The following is an 18,575-nucleotide window of genomic DNA, read 5'->3' on the forward strand; positions in this document are numbered from 1 at the left end:
TGGCATAGTTAGCCACGCCACAGCCCCGTCCGCGCGCAGGAGACAAAGGCTGACCCACGGCAGATATGATCACTTATTCATGTGCAACATTTTAAATGTATAGAGCTATGTAAGCTGCAGCAGTCTCAGCTCGAGCCAATGGAATATGCAGCACTCGACCGCGGCGTAGTGGTCTACGTGGCTGACGTAGGCCGGGCTATAGCAGCGAGCAACTGCGTTCCTAAAGTTTCATAGGAACCAGTTGGTTCGGGACGGCTCCCGTCTAGTCACCGGGTCACCCGATTCAAAGCAGTAACTGGAATACATCTAACGGTTCTAGCCGCGCATGTAGTCTGGTCTGACTGCTGGATTGATGCATTACTGCTGACGTCAAAGACTACCTATCACGTCACACGTCAGTATGACGTCAAAGTCAGCATATCGGCCGGATAGAAGTCAGTCAGATAAATATTACTGGGTGATGTGGCAGGAAGGTGATAGGTGAATCGAGAGCGTTAGCGGATGTTGGGTATAAGAATGACAGTATGCACCTGTGCCGCTTCACATCTGTCAGGGCCATAATGATCGTATAAAAACGTCCAATATCGCCCAGCTAAGACGGAAATTACACATCAGTCAAGTCATGCTCAGTGTTGTCCGAAGTGCATCCACCTAAACGGGCATTTCCGACTCATCATTGCCATTTTCCAGACACACAGACTGCAGCCGTTACCCGGTCCTCGCTAACACCGGATACAGTGAGTCATTGAAGGCTGATTCACTCCGGCCGTTTTTCGCGTGCCGATGCATTGGTGATCATTGAGTGATAAAGAGCGGGTAAAAAGACACGTGCGTCTGCAGGTCAGTAGGCATACTAGACATAAAACGGCCACTTTGAGATTCGACTGCATATTACGAAATACGAAGCTGGATGTCCGGAATCGTATGAGACTGAGTGTCTGTACCAGCGAAAGCTGATTGTAGAATCAATTCCTTTTTAGGGTGATATTTTATTGCCAAAAATGCCTTTTATTCTGATTTACCAATAACCAGTCGCTTATAAAGGCATTTGAACGTCCCAACTAGGTATAAGACGAATCTTAGTCACTATACCGTTGGAATGAACTTGTAATACGAGGATAAAGTGCTCTTCGCCGATTCACAGACATCCAACGTCCTTGCAGTTGTCAGGCAGTCCGTCCTTCGGTGCCCGTTACCTATTGCTCTACCTCCCGCCACGGCCCCGTCCCCACCTTATACCGTCCATGCTGTGTGTGGTGAGCCGCCGGCGTCCCCGCCCGGCCTTGCAGGGTCGCCGACCCCTCCCCACCCCTCTGTGCAGGGAGCCCCTCAGTCGGTACTCCCCCCCCCCCCCCGCGACGGTCACGGTTGGTGACGGCCAGCTGGAGTGGGACGACAGGAATTAGGTTCTGGTGAGTGTATACTGAAACAATGGGTGACGCCAACGGATGATAAGGGGTTTATCTTTTAACCTGTTCAAAGGCAGATTAAAAAATTCTACAGTTCGAAACATTAAGCAACCAAGGAAAGATGTTAATGTTGACATATACATGGGCAGTAATAGGCAGCGAAAAAGACGTCAAGATGTTCCAAATTAAATCCGAGCTTCAAAACGCCCATAATCGTCAAAGGTATCGCTCTCAAGATACCAAGGTGTAGTCCAATTAAAATATTTCGACATCACGTAACGTCCGTCACAGCTCGTGTCACTTCCGTGACGTCTCGCGTCACGAGTGACGGTTCGGCCCGTCGTCGGGCTCCGTTACGGTGTCACACGAGGCGTGATGACAGCGGGGCTGCTCGGTTTACGGACCTGGTGCTGGGCCCTGAGTGGCCACCCGACCCCTGAGTGTCCGGTAGTCAGGAAATGGGCGTTGGGGTTATGAAGAACACGGGAGGGTATTATGTGGGAGCGAGGGACTAGCAGCAGCACAGCCCACAGCCCACAGTCCACAGCCCACAGTCACAGCGCTATGAGAGTGCGACGCGGGCGGTAGCAATGGGGTGTAACCGGCTGACGCACACCTGCCTCCAGGCCCAGTGAGCACCGTGTCCTCCCCTCCACTCCGCCCCCAGTGGGAGGTCATTACTGGAGTCGCCACTGAGACGGAGGAGCCCTCGGTGACGGGCCGCCGACGCGGATCGCTGGCACGGACAGGTGGACGTTAAAGGGACAGTATCACCATTTTGATGAAATTTGACATTGCATAGGCCCCACCTTTCTGGTCCGGGAACTGAAGACCGATCCTCGAAGCTCCACACCGTTATCCCGCTATCGCCGCTCAAAGTACGAAAGGTGTACCACACTTTGAATCGTGCTTCACTATCTTCACTGTTTAAATGTTTGCGCCGTTTTGAATTGACCGCCAGTAATAAAACTTTTACCCTGGTCATTTCATCAAATTTTATAAAGCCAAAACGTTTTTCGCACTTATTCATCACCGTTAAATTCATTAAATAGTCGTAGGCAATTTCCGCTGTTTCCTTCGGATTCTAGCGGCTCAACAAAGGAATTCCTCCAGCTTGAATCACAATCTCCCTCCAATGTATGACGTTTATCACGTGATTGTCACGTGATATTTTCTCCCATTGTCAATTGTCACGTCCAATTGTCACTCCCTCCAATTGTCACGTTATATTTTTATAGGCAATACCTAAGGCTACCTCTCCCTAAGGACAACTCAATCAGAAGAACGACCGCGTAAGCGTAGCGTCAATAATGTATTATCTGCGCCAGTTCTGTAGTAATTTTGCATGCTTCCAAACTGGCGGCCATGCTTGTATAGTGGTGGTTCGCTCATGAAAATGAATCATGAAAATGAAATGTGGTTGCAATATTTTTCACCGAGTTCGGTCCTCAAACTATGTTTTTCTGATTCAGAAAAATAAGAAATGCTAGTAAAAAAAAATCAGCTCCATACATGGATTTTTTTTCGATGATACTGTAGCACGCCGTGGTTCACGAGCCCAGGGCTGGGGCACGGCGGGCAGGTGTTAGCCCTTGCACACTCCAGTTCTTCGGCACCGGTGTATTGGGAGTCACACACGATTCAAGCACGACACGTCTGATCTCAGTGACGGCCGGGGGTCTTCTGCACGGCACCCGTGAGGGGTGGTCAGAGCTCGACTCCCTCAACCTAGTTCCTACTATGGGGCGGTGGCCCTCTACCCTGCGTGGCGGCTTACGATTGGCTGAAGACTTTTTCGAGTGTAACTCGGACGTTTGTGATTGGTCGTTGCTACGTCACGACTCTCGAACGTTCTAGTAGGTTCTGGAAGTTCTATGTCACGTGGGTGACCAATGTCACGCGGCTGAAAGTGTCCGGCGCAGCAGAGTTCCAAGAAACACGTCAAAACCATTAGTGGACATTTAGCAGACTAAAAGTGTTCCTAGATAGGTATGCGTGTGTTGAGATGTTCAGAGAGCGCCGGCTCCGGCTGCTGAGTGTCCAGGCGCCTGCCAGACGGCTTCAGGCGCTGAGCGGCGATCGACACGAATAACAAATGACACACCGCCGGCCGGGCGCGGGTTGCCGTGCAGAGCCGGGCGCTCAGCAGTGTTGAAATCGTGTAATATAAAGAAAGTATAAGTATTGCCGTAAATCGTGTTAATTGTACGTAATATAAAGAGAGGTATAAGTATTGCCGCCACGCAGGTAACGCTACTGGTGATTAATATAACAAAACAACGAAGAAGCGAAGTATATAGGTGGCAGCGTAATTATGTACTATCCAAAGGCGAGAGGCGCACACCTTACACACCTCCCCCACCCAGGGCAAGAGCTTTACAGGAGGAAAGCAGAGTCCGACGCCTGAAGGGCAAAGGACCAGGTGGGGGAGCCACAGAACGAGCAGAGACACTACAACGCGACAAGAGGAGACGACGGGGGGGAGGGAGGGGAACACGGCGAGGGGGCGCGGCGAAAGGGGGACGCGACGAAGGTGCGCGGCGCAAGGCGGCGCGCGTCGCCGCTCCGAAGCACTCGCTGCAGTACTGGAGCAGGCGATGAAGTCCACGACGGTTGTCACATGGCTACCGGAAGGTAGCCCGCAGCGGAGTAGCACGGCGACGCCAAGGCCATGGGCTGGGCGCTTGGTGTGGTCGCGGAATCGGGCCGTGACCCGGATACGCGGCGGTGCACTCGCGGTTAAACACTAGCACTAGGGGGTGGGAACGCGGGTAGCCTCACACGATAGGCGACGGTCGGGGGGGACACCGCTGGTCGGCGGGCAAACGGGGCATGTCGCGGCAGCTCCGTTGCGGCCAAGGTTTCACTGGTTGACGCCGTTGCGTCCACTGCAGTTTCCTCCGGGATGCTCTGCAGACTGCCCGGAGGAGCGGCTGGCGGGTTGAGTGCGTGACGGCACTCGTCCATCTCGATGGCTGGCTCTCGGATGTCTCTGACAGCGGAAGCGGGCACAAAGCGCGGTAGACGGTAGTTAGCGAGGGAGCGGGGAAAGCAATGTTTGATGCAGAAGCACATGCAGCAGGTGGCAAGTACACTGATGATGATGATGAGTAGCCAGGTGTATGAAAATGCAGACGGCGTATCATCGACTACCTGTTCGAGTGGTAAGGCTTCTACGCGGTTGAAGTAGTCATCGGCTGGCATTCCGTCAACATGAAGCGTGGGTATGAGTGAGGAATTGGATTGTGCGGCAATAGGGATAGCGGAGGTCCAGTGCGATCGCCAGATTGGAATTGAAGAGGAATCATTAGAGATTGTAAAGGCATCGTTGAAATCAGGGAAGTTCAGGTGTGTCTCGCTGGCATAGTAGGGAGGGAGATAGAGAGAGTCGCTGGAGGCGGAGCATTCCATGGGCAACGTCAGAAGGTGTACCGACTTTGTAATAGATATAGTGGTGCTATTGTATGGGCAGACGACAGTGATAGACAGCGGCGGACGAGAGACAAGTAGCCAAGTACCTCGGGATAGGTAATGAGCTTTAGGAGCGTCGTTTGTAGGTCGGACGATCGGGGCACAGAGACGAGAAATGGATAGCTCGTCCTGGCGGAAAAGAGCTACGACACACGAATCCGCATTTGCCGTGGAGTAAGCGGGTTCGTGAAGGGGGCAGAACGGTTGCTTGATCAGAAGGCAAGCTTCGATCTCAGAGTCGACAGGCTGGATGTATTGCTGTCTGTTCTCTGATACAACCAGGTAGCGGGGTTCGTTGGGAACATAGAGAAGGGAGATGTTATGGCTGTGAAGTGGGACCTGATAAGGGAAGAAGCGATAAACGTCAAACGCATGAAGCGTGTGGAGCAGTGGAATGTAGAAGAGGACGTGGAAAGCATCATCGACTGGGATGAGCTTGGTTTTGACAATGCGAACATAGTCGCGAGTAGCTGAAGGCGGGAAAGGCAGCGCAAAATGTGCCGGAAGGCTTTTGCTCACCTTGCGAAGGACACGGTTGAGGTCACGTGAATGAATGAGGTCAGCGTGTAGGATTCCTACTTGGGCTAGAGCGAGTTTGCTAGAGAGCGATACCAACGAAGTATAAAGATGATTGAGACTTCTAGTAACTTGTCTTACATTCTCTGCAAGGTCAGCTACGCGAAGTGATACAGTGATGAGTGCCTCTGCATTGTCGGCGGCCCTGATCAGCTTCAAATGCGATGTGCTCATCGAGCTCATCGCCGTTTGCAGAGTACGAAGCGCTTTCCTATTTTGTGTAGTGGCGACCCTGGTAGAGTTAATAACATTAAGCGTACCGTTAAATGCATGGGCCATGGCGACTTCTTTGGTATTGATAAGCTGTACGTTACGATCCAAGTGTTTGATTTCACTTTCGGTGGCAGTTCCAAACAGAGACGACATTACGCTTCCAATGCCATCAATGAGTCCTCGCTTGACACGCTTGGAGCGACCAGTTCGGCGAACTGTGTTAGCCGAGCGTGCAGAGCTCCGTGCCTCAGGGATGGACAGTAGGTCACGAAATGTGTCGACGAGATGGTTCTCCTCTGTTTGTAGCTGACCAATGGAGTGTGACAGATGTTTGAGCGATACAGTTAGAGAAGCATGAGCGGGGTCGGCAGCGGTAGCGTTGGTGGGCGGCGAGTGGTTGACGAGCAGTGATCTCGCAGTGCGGGAGAGCTCGTTCGTAGCATCATTGATTCTGCGGACATCTTTGCGATAAGGTTTCATGCTGATCGATAAGGTTATTGCCCACGAGCTATAACTTGGGTAAGTTTTCCCTAGGGGGATGAAAAGATGTCCAGGGTCAGCGGGGGGAGCGGAGCAATGAGCTATGTTAGGCGTATTTGTTACCGTGAGCAGCAGCAGCCATCCGCACAGCATCGTTGTGACGGCCATGTCTGGAACACACACAACGACCACTTATTACATTGTGCCAGGGCTAAGAAGCGCCATAGTCAATGTATATACAAGTAACATGTGGGCTTTCGGGAACCAATCTGATGAATCACTTCGGCAACGGTGAGTCATCTCGGCAAATGGCTGTTGGACTTCAGCATCATTTGGACCGCTAGCCATTACTGCTAAGCAGTCATTTCCTGATTGGACCTTGGGCCTCTTGTCTGGTGGGCACTCGTCAAAGCTGTCATTTCGCTTCCTTACGTAGGGTCTCCGAACGTATTCATACCCTTCTAGAGGCTCGTCCGTCTGAGCTCGAGACCTGAGATTGTATCCATGTAGCCTCTGTGGTAGCTGCGGTAACTGACCATGCTCACCATTGTTCGGTAACTGTGGTGAGTTAATAACGCTGGGGTCACCTATTGCTACTGAAGGGTTCTCAGGAACAGGACCGTTGCCCTCTTCCTGGATATCTGCAGTGCCTTCTCTCGATTCGTATGTGGGGTTTGGTGTACTCATCGAAGCAAACCAGGGTTGGTCACCTAACGGTAACCGGGCCGCGCGGAGCGGTTGTTGACGGGTAGGTTCTTCTTCCGAGCGAATGCCTACCTGTAGGGGACGTTTCACTACATCGTAGATTCTATCCCAGACATCGGTTTCGTCCTTCCGGCGTAGGTTCTCTGAATGTACTACCTTCGATTTGCCTGTTAACATGTTTTTGATGTAATAGTTTTCAGGGCCTGATTTCGAGACTACTCGAAAATGGTTTTTCCAGGGTAGCGTGAATTTAGGTGTGTCGCCCGGTTGCACTGAGGGATCGAAATAGTAAACAAGGTCACCGGGTGCGAAGTCTGAAGGGACCGCATTTCGCGCGATGAGGGCTTTGTTCCGTTCCCTAGCTTCCTGCATGTTTTCTACTACATGTGCGTAAGCGTTGTGCAAATGCTCGAACATGACTGGGACGTAGTCTTCGCCATAATACCGTAATCTAGGTTGCAATAGCGTATCAACAGGCAGAACGGGGTCTCTTCCATACATGATGAAATAGGGAGAGTATTTGGTAGATTCATTCTTGCTTACCCTGTAAGCGCCTAGACATGGCTGCAAAACTTCGTCCCACTTTGTTTGATCCTCGCTAATTTGTTTTCTAATCATGTCGTTCATGCACCTGTGGAATCGTTCAGTCTTTCCGTTTGACTGGGGATGGTAGCTTGATGTCCTGACCCGTGAAATCCCTAACTCACGATTGACTAGATCCAAGAGTGCATTGCAATATTCCGTACCTTGATCACTAATGATGACTCGCGGACAGCCATGTCGCGGAATGAATTCTTCTAAAAGTAGTTTTGCAATGGTGTTTGCTGACTTGTCTGAGATAGCCCATGCCTCGGGCCATCCGCTGAAGTGATCAACGATCGTACATACATATTTGTTTCCTTTATCCGAAATGGGAAATGGACCACACGTGTCTATGCCGATGATCTCCATGGGAGCTGAAGGCATGGGCATGTCCTGCATAGGTCGTCTTTCTTTGTTGAGCCTTTTTCTGTTGCACGTGTCGCATGACGAGACATATTGCATGACGTCTTTCAGTAATGAGGGCCAATAGTACGTTTTGAGCACTTTGTCTGTGGTTTTCTCGACTCCTAAGTGGCCTCCAAAATAACCGTCGTGAGCGCAATGGAGAACTATTTTCCGAAATTCGGGTGGTAGGACGAGTTGCAGTTTGGTGAGCGGCCGGGTTTTCGTACTTTTCTCTATGTGGTAAAGGAGTCCGTCGTCTAAACAATACCTATGGGTGTTTGGGTTGCTCTCGTCGTTTGACTGAAGGTCAGCTATAATTTGTTTCAATTCTGGGTCGTTTCGTTGGGCTTTCCGTAATGAACTTATATCGATGCCGTGGTAGTCTAGTGGTTTTTCATTGACTTCGTTGTCGTCAGCATCTACCTGTACCTGGTTATCGACTACATTGACATTCATCGACTCGCCTTGCCAGTCAAGGTGCTCATTGTCATTCAGATCGCCTGCTACTGGAGTGTTGTGCAGTCGAGACAGCATGTCGGCTGCTACGTTCTGAGGGCCGGAGATGTACTCGATTTTGCACCCATACTCGCCGAGAATAATGGCCCATCTTTGGATGCGGGGATTTTTCATCTCGCTGGTGAACAGATGTTTTAGCGGCTTGTGATCGGTATAAACTGTGATATCGGTGCCAATGATAATTGGACGGAGTTTTTCCAAACTGTAGACGATAGCGAACGCTTCGCGTTCGATGGTAGGCCATTTAAGTCGTTGCTCCGAAAATTGATGTGAGATATATTGAATGACCCGATTTTGGCCGTCTTGTTCTTGCATCAAAACCGCGCCTAAGGCGTACTGGGAAGCATCGGTGTATAATTTGAAGGGTTTAGTAATGTCTGGAAAAGCTAAAATCGGGGCCTGGAGAAGCGCCTGTTTGATTGACTCGAATGCGGTTTGCGCACCAGGTGTCCAGTGGAATCTGGCATGTTTCTTTGTCAGCGCATTTAAAGGCTTCGCCAATTTGCTGAAATTTGGAACGTACTTTCTGTAGTATGATGCCATACCGAGGAAGCTTCTGACGTCCCGCACGTTCTGAGGTGGTTGCATGTTTTGGACCGCTGAGACTTTCTGGGGGTCAACTGAAATTCCGTCGTTTGAAATGATGTGTCCCAGATAATTGAGTTGGTCTTTTATGAATTCGCACTTCGAAATTTTCAATTTTAGGTTGGCTTTTCGTAGCTTGGCGAACACTTGCTCCAGATGTTTCATGTGATCCTCAAACGTTTCGCTGAACACTATGATGTCGTCTATAAACGCTAAGGCAAAATGACGAATATCTCCTAGTACAGCGTTCATACAATTTTGAAAAACAGCTGGCGAACCACTCAATCCATAAGCTAGTCTATTATATTCGAATATCCCTGCATCTGTTCCAAAAGCGGTTTTTTCTTTGTCTTCTTCCCTGATAGGAATTTGCCAAAAACCTTGTTTCATGTCCAAGCAAGTGCGGAACTTCGATTTTCCGAGCGCAAAGAATATGTCATCTGGCGACGGGATACTAGCAGCTGGTCTGACTGTAATAGCATTCAATTTCCTAAAGTCTACACAAAGTCTAAGCGAGCCATCTTTTTTGGGGACCAGCAGAACGGGTGACATCCAAGGCGAGTTGCTCCGGCGGATGACGTTGGCGGCTAACATGTCCTGAATTTGTTTTTCTAGCGCCTCTCGATAGGCGAGTGGCGGTCGTCTGGGGGCCTGATACGTCGGGGGATGGTCTTGTGTATTGATTCTCATCTCGGTTACGTTGGTCATAGTCAGCTCTATATCCTTTTCAACGAATATGTCCATATTGCCCATCAGTAACGTTTTCAACTGATCTTTTTGCTCGTCTGGGATATGGTCAAGTTTGAATGACTTAATTTTGTCCTCTGGATTATCTTTCACGTTCTCTTTCGATTTTTCTACTGACAAAACATTTGGCTTGATTTCTGAATCATCGAATTTTGTTGCTACTCCAATGACTTGTCCTTTTCTGAAGTACAAATGTCGGCCTGTTTCATTCACAATTGCCCAAGGGATGTGACGGTTTTTAGAGAGAGCGACGACGGCGTTTGGCAATAGAACACCGGGTTCATTCTCGAAACATGGGGACGAGGGAAGCTGAGTCACGACGAAGCTTTCGCCAGGTTTGCCTTTCCTTGCAATCGCGCATTTGACCTGTAAGTCCGAACGTGGGAAGACGTCTACGTCCTCCGCGAGTCTCACTAAATTTGTTTCTTTTGCGCTCTCTCCTCGCTTGGTTTTGAGTGGGTACACGTACCTCCCAATGATCATGGTTTGGTTTTCAAAGTCCAATAGAGCTTTCCTGGCGTTCAAGAAGTCGATACCCAGAATCATATCGTGGTTGAAATCGTTCACCACTACAAAGTCATGGTACATGCGCACTTTTCCTAGGGTGATTCGTATTTTGACTGATCTGGTCGGTTTCAATTTGTGTCCAGAGGCTGACACCAGGGTAACTTTTTGTTTTTCAGCTGGTCTCACTAGCGACGGTTCCAATAATTCTACGAATTTTTCACTGACAAGCGAGAGCTGTGAGCCGGTATCCAGAAGTGTATGAAAGGGGTGTGTTCCGATGGAAATGTCAACGTACGGGCAGTTTTCGTTAATTTTCAAAACTTGGGCGGTTTCCTTGCCGCCTGTCGCCGGATCTGTGTGAGGCTTTACATGTTTCCCTGCTGCACTTGACCTCTGTTTGACCTACCCTGCTGTTGGTTTTGCGGACGCTGGGCAGAAGCATTGGCTGCCTGTCGCTTGCGACAGATGCGTTGCACGTGGCCTATCAGGCCACAGTAATAGCAGATTGGCCGGCGATCTGGCGTCCATTGATAGATCGGCTTTTGCCTCGAATTCTGTCCGAAATTCCCAGGGTTTGGTTGATGTTGGCCCGGCTGGAACGGCGGTTGATGGAAGAATTGGCCTGGGGGCGGTTGATTCAACGGGGGCGGATACCTTTGGTCAGCTGTCTGCCGTTGATAGTTTTGGTGGACCTGAGGTCTGACTTGAAAGGAGTCGTCGGTGCGCCTTACTAGTACCTCTAGTAGGTCTCTGACCTCAGATAGGTCGCTAGTTTGTGCAGTGTTCGCGGGCGCGGGTGTGACGGCGTTGCAATCCATGGGTTCTGGTTTGTTTTTTGAATGATCGCGATAAGTAGCTAGCTCTGTCATCAGTTTGATTTGATCCATAGCTATATGATATGCTTCTGTCGGGCTTTTTGGTCGGCGGGTCGCTATGCGTTCTTGTAGTTTTCTGTCAGTGATTCCGTTGATGAATGTCCTAGTGATGGCTTCTACCACACTAGATTCATCCATTTTCTCTTTGTAGGCCTGGCGTGAGAGCGCTTGAAGTCGTTCGGCATAATGGGGAATTGACTCGTTTGGTCTCTGGACAAATGTCTGAAGCTTTTGTTTGGCTGTGTCGGCGTCGTCTAGGTAATGATAGCGTTGGGACATGAGAGCTTTGAAACGGGCCCACGAGTCAACGGACGGTGATACTTCGTGAAAGTAGTCTAAAGCTGTGCCTTTGAGCGTCTGGCTAGCGGCCCAGAGGGTTTGTTCTTCGTCGCCTTTTAGCGCCATATGTAAATTGTCCATTTCAGCCAGCCATTTGCTAAAATGATCGCTACTCGTGCCGTCAAAGTGATGTTTACCAGCTACCGCCTGGTTAGTCATTAATTGGTTTTTGAGGATGCCAAAGCCTTGCATCATTGCATCTATCATTGGTCCCGGGGGAGCAGAAGCAGAAGCATGCGGGCGAGACGTTTCCGGATGAGCCATCGAGACAATTGACCGTTAACCAACCGTGAGAATACAAAACTTTATTTGCTACGTTATGTGTATACGCGCAAAAACAAAATTTAAAAAAAAGAATTTAGTGGCCGCTTGGGAGTTGTCGGGACGTACCTGTTTGAGTTTGTCCGGTGGTTGGAGAGGGGTGCACACTGCACACACACACTGCCACACTGCACTACCACTCGTCTGATTCACGGTTGAGCGAGTTCGGGAGTTGCACCTGAAGCTGTCCGGCGGCGGCGTCTGCGCAAGCGGCGGGCGCGTGATTGTCTGGATTCGCGGATGACGGTGGTGTTAAACCACGGAGGGGTGGCAGCTCCTCCAGGCTCTGCGACTCTGTTGGCGGTGTGGCCCGGGAGCAGCGTTTGCGCAGCGGCAGCTGTCGTTTACGAAGCAGAAGATGCTTCAGTTGGGTGGTCTTGATTTGATCCGGGTTGGCGCCTTCAAGGCGGCAGCAGCGCTCCAGGCACGATGGGCAGCTACACGAGTGGATTCTGCTCGTTGAGATTGTACACAGATCGCTGCCACAGCGGTGACAGAAACCACAGTTCGGACAGAAATTCCGTTGACTGTTGTTTTGGCAATCGCACGGGTCGCGGGGGCTAGGCGAGTTGATTCGGGTTTCGATGAAGAATTTATGGTACTGGCAGAGGCGCGGCAGTACGTCTTGTAGATTTGCTCTGAGCGTGGCGACGGGTTCGAGAAGGCGCCAGCAGATACAGTTTACGGTGTACGACTTCGGATCGATGGGCACGTCTAGTTGGATGCGGTAGCCGGCCAGTGATCCGTGGAATGGCATAACCGTTTCCGACCACCGGCTGAGTCTTTCGTCGGCTGCGAGTTGCGCGCAGAAGCAGATGGGGGAGAAGACGGCTTCTGCGGCAGTTGGTTCGATCCCGGTCAGCGGCACCAGTGTAGCACGCCGTGGTTCACGAGCCCAGGGCTGGGGCACGGCGGGCAGGTGTTAGCCCTTGCACACTCCAGTTCTTCGGCACCGGTGTATTGGGAGTCACACACGATTCAAGCACGACACGTCTGATCTCAGTGACGGCCGGGGGTCTTCTGCACGGCACCCGTGAGGGGTGGTCAGAGCTCGACTCCCTCAACCTAGTTCCTACTATGGGGCGGTGGCCCTCTACCCTGCGTGGCGGCTTACGATTGGCTGAAGACTTTTTCGAGTGTAACTCGGACGTTTGTGATTGGTCGTTGCTACGTCACGACTCTCGAACGTTCTAGTAGGTTCTGGAAGTTCTATGTCACGTGGGTGACCAATGTCACGCGGCTGAAAGTGTCCGGCGCAGCAGAGTTCCAAGAAACACGTCAAAACCATTAGTGGACATTTAGCAGACTAAAAGTGTTCCTAGATAGGTATGCGTGTGTTGAGATGTTCAGAGAGCGCCGGCTCCGGCTGCTGAGTGTCCAGGCGCCTGCCAGACGGCTTCAGGCGCTGAGCGGCGATCGACACGAATAACAAATGACACACCGCCGGCCGGGCGCGGGTTGCCGTGCAGAGCCGGGCGCTCAGCAGTGTTGAAATCGTGTAATATAAAGAAAGTATAAGTATTGCCGTAAATCGTGTTAATTGTACGTAATATAAAGAGAGGTATAAGTATTGCCGCCACGCAGGTAACGCTACTGGTGATTAATATAACAAAACAACGAAGAAGCGAAGTATATAGGTGGCAGCGTAATTATGTACTATCCAAAGGCGAGAGGCGCACACCTTACAATACTGTCCCTTTAAACCGTGGAAGATCCACGGTAGAACGGAGATCCGCCTTATCACTTTAAACCTAACGCATGTATAAAAACTTCAATCCATTATAGCAGCAAAGTCGGTACAAAATAGGCATGTGGTAGCTCATCACCGTAACGAAAATAAAAGGACCGGATATTTTGTCCTTAATCGGCTGTTCCCAAAATATCCTCCGTGTGCCCTGGAACCGTCTCAAAGTCATTACCGAAGCCAGTGATGCGAGGACGGGACGGAAACTGTGCTGTCTGATGATAGTGAAGATGATTACAGTACATCAGTCGGATCAAAACAAGACGATCAAACCGCAATTACACGCACGCAAAATGACCATACGTATGGGGTAGATATAGGATATCCGATGATGTGATCAAGTAAACAGCAAGTTTGCATCGCTGTGCATCATCGATGTTACCTTGGACACGTAAGTCAATGTTGCAGGCACGCAGCTAGGTGTGCCGGGATAATCCATGTTTCATCACTGACACTCAGTGCATGGAAATATGCGTTCGTCACTGAATAGCTGATTCACTGGAGGACATCCACCAGTGTGTCATAGTGTCGCTCATTGTCAGGAAACAACGCAATACTGCATATCAGATCGATGGAAATGCTTCAGTGGAAGTCCGCTTCCATCAGCTCTCGGCCTTTTCGAGACCGTCCTATGCGTCCTGAAGATCCTGGATCCAATGAATCCTGTGGTGGATCCTGGATTCTTGGATCATATGCATCCAAGTGGATCCACAAGTGCCTCCATGTGCGTCTGGACGGCGGCCAGCGGACCCGACGACGGTGACGACGGTAGCGTTACGCCGGGCGCGCCCACCGGAAACCGCGCGTATTTCCGGCGAGCGAGGGCCGAGGCGGGTAATAATAAGGACGCTGCGCCCGGTGCGGCGGTACAACGACTCGGGTCACTGCACACGAGGGGAGGGGAGGGAGGGGACATGGGTGCCTAAATACAAGGTGTATTTGAAGGAGCGAGAGGCAAGGCGAGTCGAAAGAAGGCGTAGCGCATTCGCGCATGAAACCTCGGAATTCTGTCTACCACGATATGAACGCCGAACCGGTCTCTTCTGTCTATCAATGACAGAATTACTCTGCATTGAATCAATTTTTAGTATGGGCTATACGTCGGCCTGGAGATTAGTGTCTCAGACTGACCACAGAGTGACAACCACTACCAGCTGACTCGGCCACTACAAAGCCACAGCGAGTCCGTGGTCGTCAGAGGGCTTACTGCATCAGACGTTGCGCAACAACTGACCGTGTAGAGTCAGTGGTACGGGGACCGGTTACTGCAATACTACAGCGGGGCAGGCGGGGCACAGAAAGGGACCACTGAGACCGACACGGGCAGTCGGCAGGGTGCCAGCGCGATACATGGGTTAGGTACGCGATACCCAATAAGAATTGGGCACGAGCAACAATGCAACAACAGTACGGCCTTTACCTACTGGCTTCTACCCCTTTCCACAGCGCGCTTCTCCATTTTTTATCCCTAAATTCTAACAACGTCCTCTTTCTCTGGCGCCTTTCCTCTCCTATGAGCTATATTCTCCCTTCAACATTGATGGTAATACCCTTGATCTGACATCGTCACTGCTCTATCAACTTATCCTTGCCGTCGTCGTCCTAAAACATCCTCCTCCAAATCACGACACCCTCCCAATAAATCTGACCACCAGCCTGCCCGTCCTCAGTTTCCACTCTGTTGGCCCGCCTTCCTGTCTCCCTGTTATACGACCTACCGGCTCAGCGCGCACGTCCTGCGGACGCGACGGTACACATTACCCCGCTCTAATACACATGGCTTGGTGGTGCTGAACGCACCGCGACCAGAGGGCACCGACCCGGGGATTGAGATCGATACTCCCACCGACGCACATCAGGTGAGCTGTCATTGAGGCAGGTAATAGCGAGAAATGTGGCAGATGAGCGGTCGGTGACTTGGTAGTGACTACAGGATGTATGGTCAGTAAATGCCTGTTGCTCTAGGTCTCGACGAAACCTTGACATCCGTTACTAAATTATCTACGCCACAATCCTCAACCAGTCAAGCCTAAACTGTCCAAATTATACATAACTCCTCAGGTCCCCTTTGTCCAGACCACCCGGCGGATCGACACCTGCTCAATCAGCGAGGTCTCCGCAGCAGGTGAGCGGAAGACGCGTCTTAGTTCCGACCCGTGGGCACACATTGTGTCCGCTCGACCAGGGACCCCGGCCGCAGAAATCAATTCAGCAGCGGTTCCCATGACAAGACCGGATAGTTCGATCTTATTTAAAATTAAATTAGGCTTTGTTTAACAATTTAAACCGTGTGAAATTATCCTGGCGAAGACGAGGGTCGGTGTTTTACCTCACCGTTCACACGACATTCCCAAAGGCAGCAGCGGTAGGCATGTGCCTATGAGCTAATTAGCGGCATCGACTGGCCGCTGTAACCTGACCTGTCTCAGCAAACATTTGGCCTTACCCTCACGGCCACTTACCATGGCTAACAGGACGGCCTTGTCACCTGTCTTACTCGTCAAACACACGTGCCCGGCCCCGGGGCCCCTACAGGGCACTTAGCGACCATGGAACCTCTACGTGAGGGATGGGGGGGGGGGGTGGTGAGGGATTGATGGGGGAATCAGCACTGAGTGTTGAGGGAATGGTCAGAGGAAATGTGACACAAAATCTTTTTACTTACAATTCCGATGTGGCTATATTTGATTTCAGAAAGAACGATAAGTTTTCAAGCATATCAGTGGGCAATGCACCTAACATGTATGGAGGTCCTTATTTTGCTTTCAGAAGACTGACGTACACAGCAGCTGCAGACCATGGAAGAAATTGTCAAAACCGAATGGTTCACCCCAACTGAAACCAATGGCTGGTGACCATATGTCCAGTAAACGGCTATCAACGACATATGAAAAGACGAAACGCACCCGAGTCCACCGTACCAGTTCATCATTTTCCAGCCCGACAGCGCCCGAGCGGAGCCATTGTCCACAGTCCCCAGACAATGCATCATCGACTCTCGATCTTCCACACAATGCCAGGAAGTCATAGAGCGCGGTCCAGCCAAGGCGTTCTTCAGATATAAGCGGCACCGTTTGGCCTCGGACGAATCAACAAAGACCGAGCACGAACGCTGCCCACGGCTAAACGAGACAAGCTTTTTGTCCGCTTTTGACAACAAAGGCGCCTTCCTTCGCACGTGCGGACTCGTTATTCGCAACATCGCCCTAAAAAATGCGTGAAAGCCACCCTCCAGTTCCGTTCCTAAACAAGCTACCTCCCCTCCTTGAGCGCATATTCACGACTCAGCCGACGCTCTTCACCCAACCCCGTTTTTGCGCGAGTCCCCGCATCCAAACAGGACAGGGTTCGTCGGATCGAGGAGCTATGGCCATCGACCGGTGGGCTGTCGACCGATCGGCGGGCGGCAGTAGCCGACGGCGACCACTGGGACCCGAGCACGGCGAGTGCACGGCGAGCACGCCGCCACGGCCGGTCACGCGACGGGAACGGCCCACGGGACGGGACGCGCCGCAAAGACCGGGCAGCGGGAGCTTGGTTCAACTCAGATGTTCTTGGAACCTACAATCATTTTTCTGGCCCAACCCTGGCAAGGTCTGGACTGGGACAAGTCGCCTGGACAGGGCAGCGGGATTTTAGTCCTACTCAGATGTTATTGGAAACAACAACGCTTTCCCGGGGCCTTTCTACCCCAGCAGGGTGTTGACTGGGACCGACCGTTGGAACACGCCACAAAACATCGGCCCAGAGCGACTCTGGCTGGTACTTTGGTACTTTCACCCTCAGTCGATCAGTGATTGGTCCACCCACACCCGCAGGGCTACCACACGCGAACTGGTGGCAGGGCAAGGGTCACGTGGGGTCTCCTGTGGGCTGTGCGGTTGCAAGCGTCCCCGGTATGTATCACGTGATCTGAGTTCGTGTGCCATTTGGAGGATGGTGATTGGTGGTTGCCAGCCCGATATCACTTTTGGACTAAATGACTTTGCAGCGTAATAAAAGGGAAGGTGATGACCCCAGAACTCTATCTATAGATAGGCAGAGACGAAAGTAGAGCAGTGAGCTTGATCGGATCAGTTGCATGGGTCACATCACATCAAAAACATCAAAAACGATTACAATGAAACGCTGCGATACATAAAAATCAGAGCCTCTCGCTGAAATAGAGCATTCATTCAAAAATGCCGACGGCGAGAATATATCCACGATAAAAAGACCCACGCATCCAGGAAAATTCAAATATACAAAAGGTACGATAAACCCGCACACTTCTACTTCATCGAAATGGCACGTGTGGCGATGAAGAATGTCAGAAAAGTCTAAACGAAGCAATCAGCTTCATGGACATTAGACAATCGCCCCAAGAATCGTTTAGTCGTCAACAATTGACAGATCGCGTCAATTATAATTAACCGTTAAAAACGCTTACGGTAAGGGTTAGTCATCAAAAATACTTCTCAATCAACATTCCTATGAAGTGAATAATCAATCTACAAGACGTCACCCATGACGTCAGTGTGATGTCTGGCTGGGCGAGCCCTTCTGTGACGTGACGTCATAGTCAGTCCGCTCGAACCGCGCAGCAGGCCACTTTCCTCGTCTGTCCCATGACATAACCGGTATCCACTGGCCGTTGACGATCTGACACAACTGTCAGGTGCCAAACCAACTCGTTAGACCCACGAATTCCGTACAACCGCACCTGTCTGCCCCAGCCTCAGCCGATATATGCATACCGCACCCTTCCACTCAGTCCACTGTGGATAGTCCACCGTGCCAGAGACGACGTAGGCGGATTCCCGAGCCGGCCGCCGCGGCGCGAACAGCGAGTCAAGGTCGCCCGGTGTCAAAGGCGGCACAGACGGGGCCGCGGACGGGGAACGGCGGTAGTCGGGCCATACGTCGGCACCTCATTACTCAGTGATACGGGTTACAGGTATGTAGGGAGACCGAAGGGTTTTGGGGTTGACGGAAATGTCAATGAGCCGAACCGTATTGCGCCTGAATTTTTGAAGCGGGAGTTCAAATAGAGCGATGGGAGTGAGCGATGAAGCTTTGTAGTAAACGACAGAACAGGAATGATGAGCAATGAACATGCTT

This window comes from Amphibalanus amphitrite, unplaced genomic scaffold (genome assembly GCF_019059575.1).
Source record: "Amphibalanus amphitrite isolate SeventyFive unplaced genomic scaffold, NRLGWU_Aamphi_draft 000073F_arrow, whole genome shotgun sequence".
NCBI classification, from domain to species: Eukaryota; Metazoa; Arthropoda; class Thecostraca; order Balanomorpha; family Balanidae; genus Amphibalanus; species Amphibalanus amphitrite.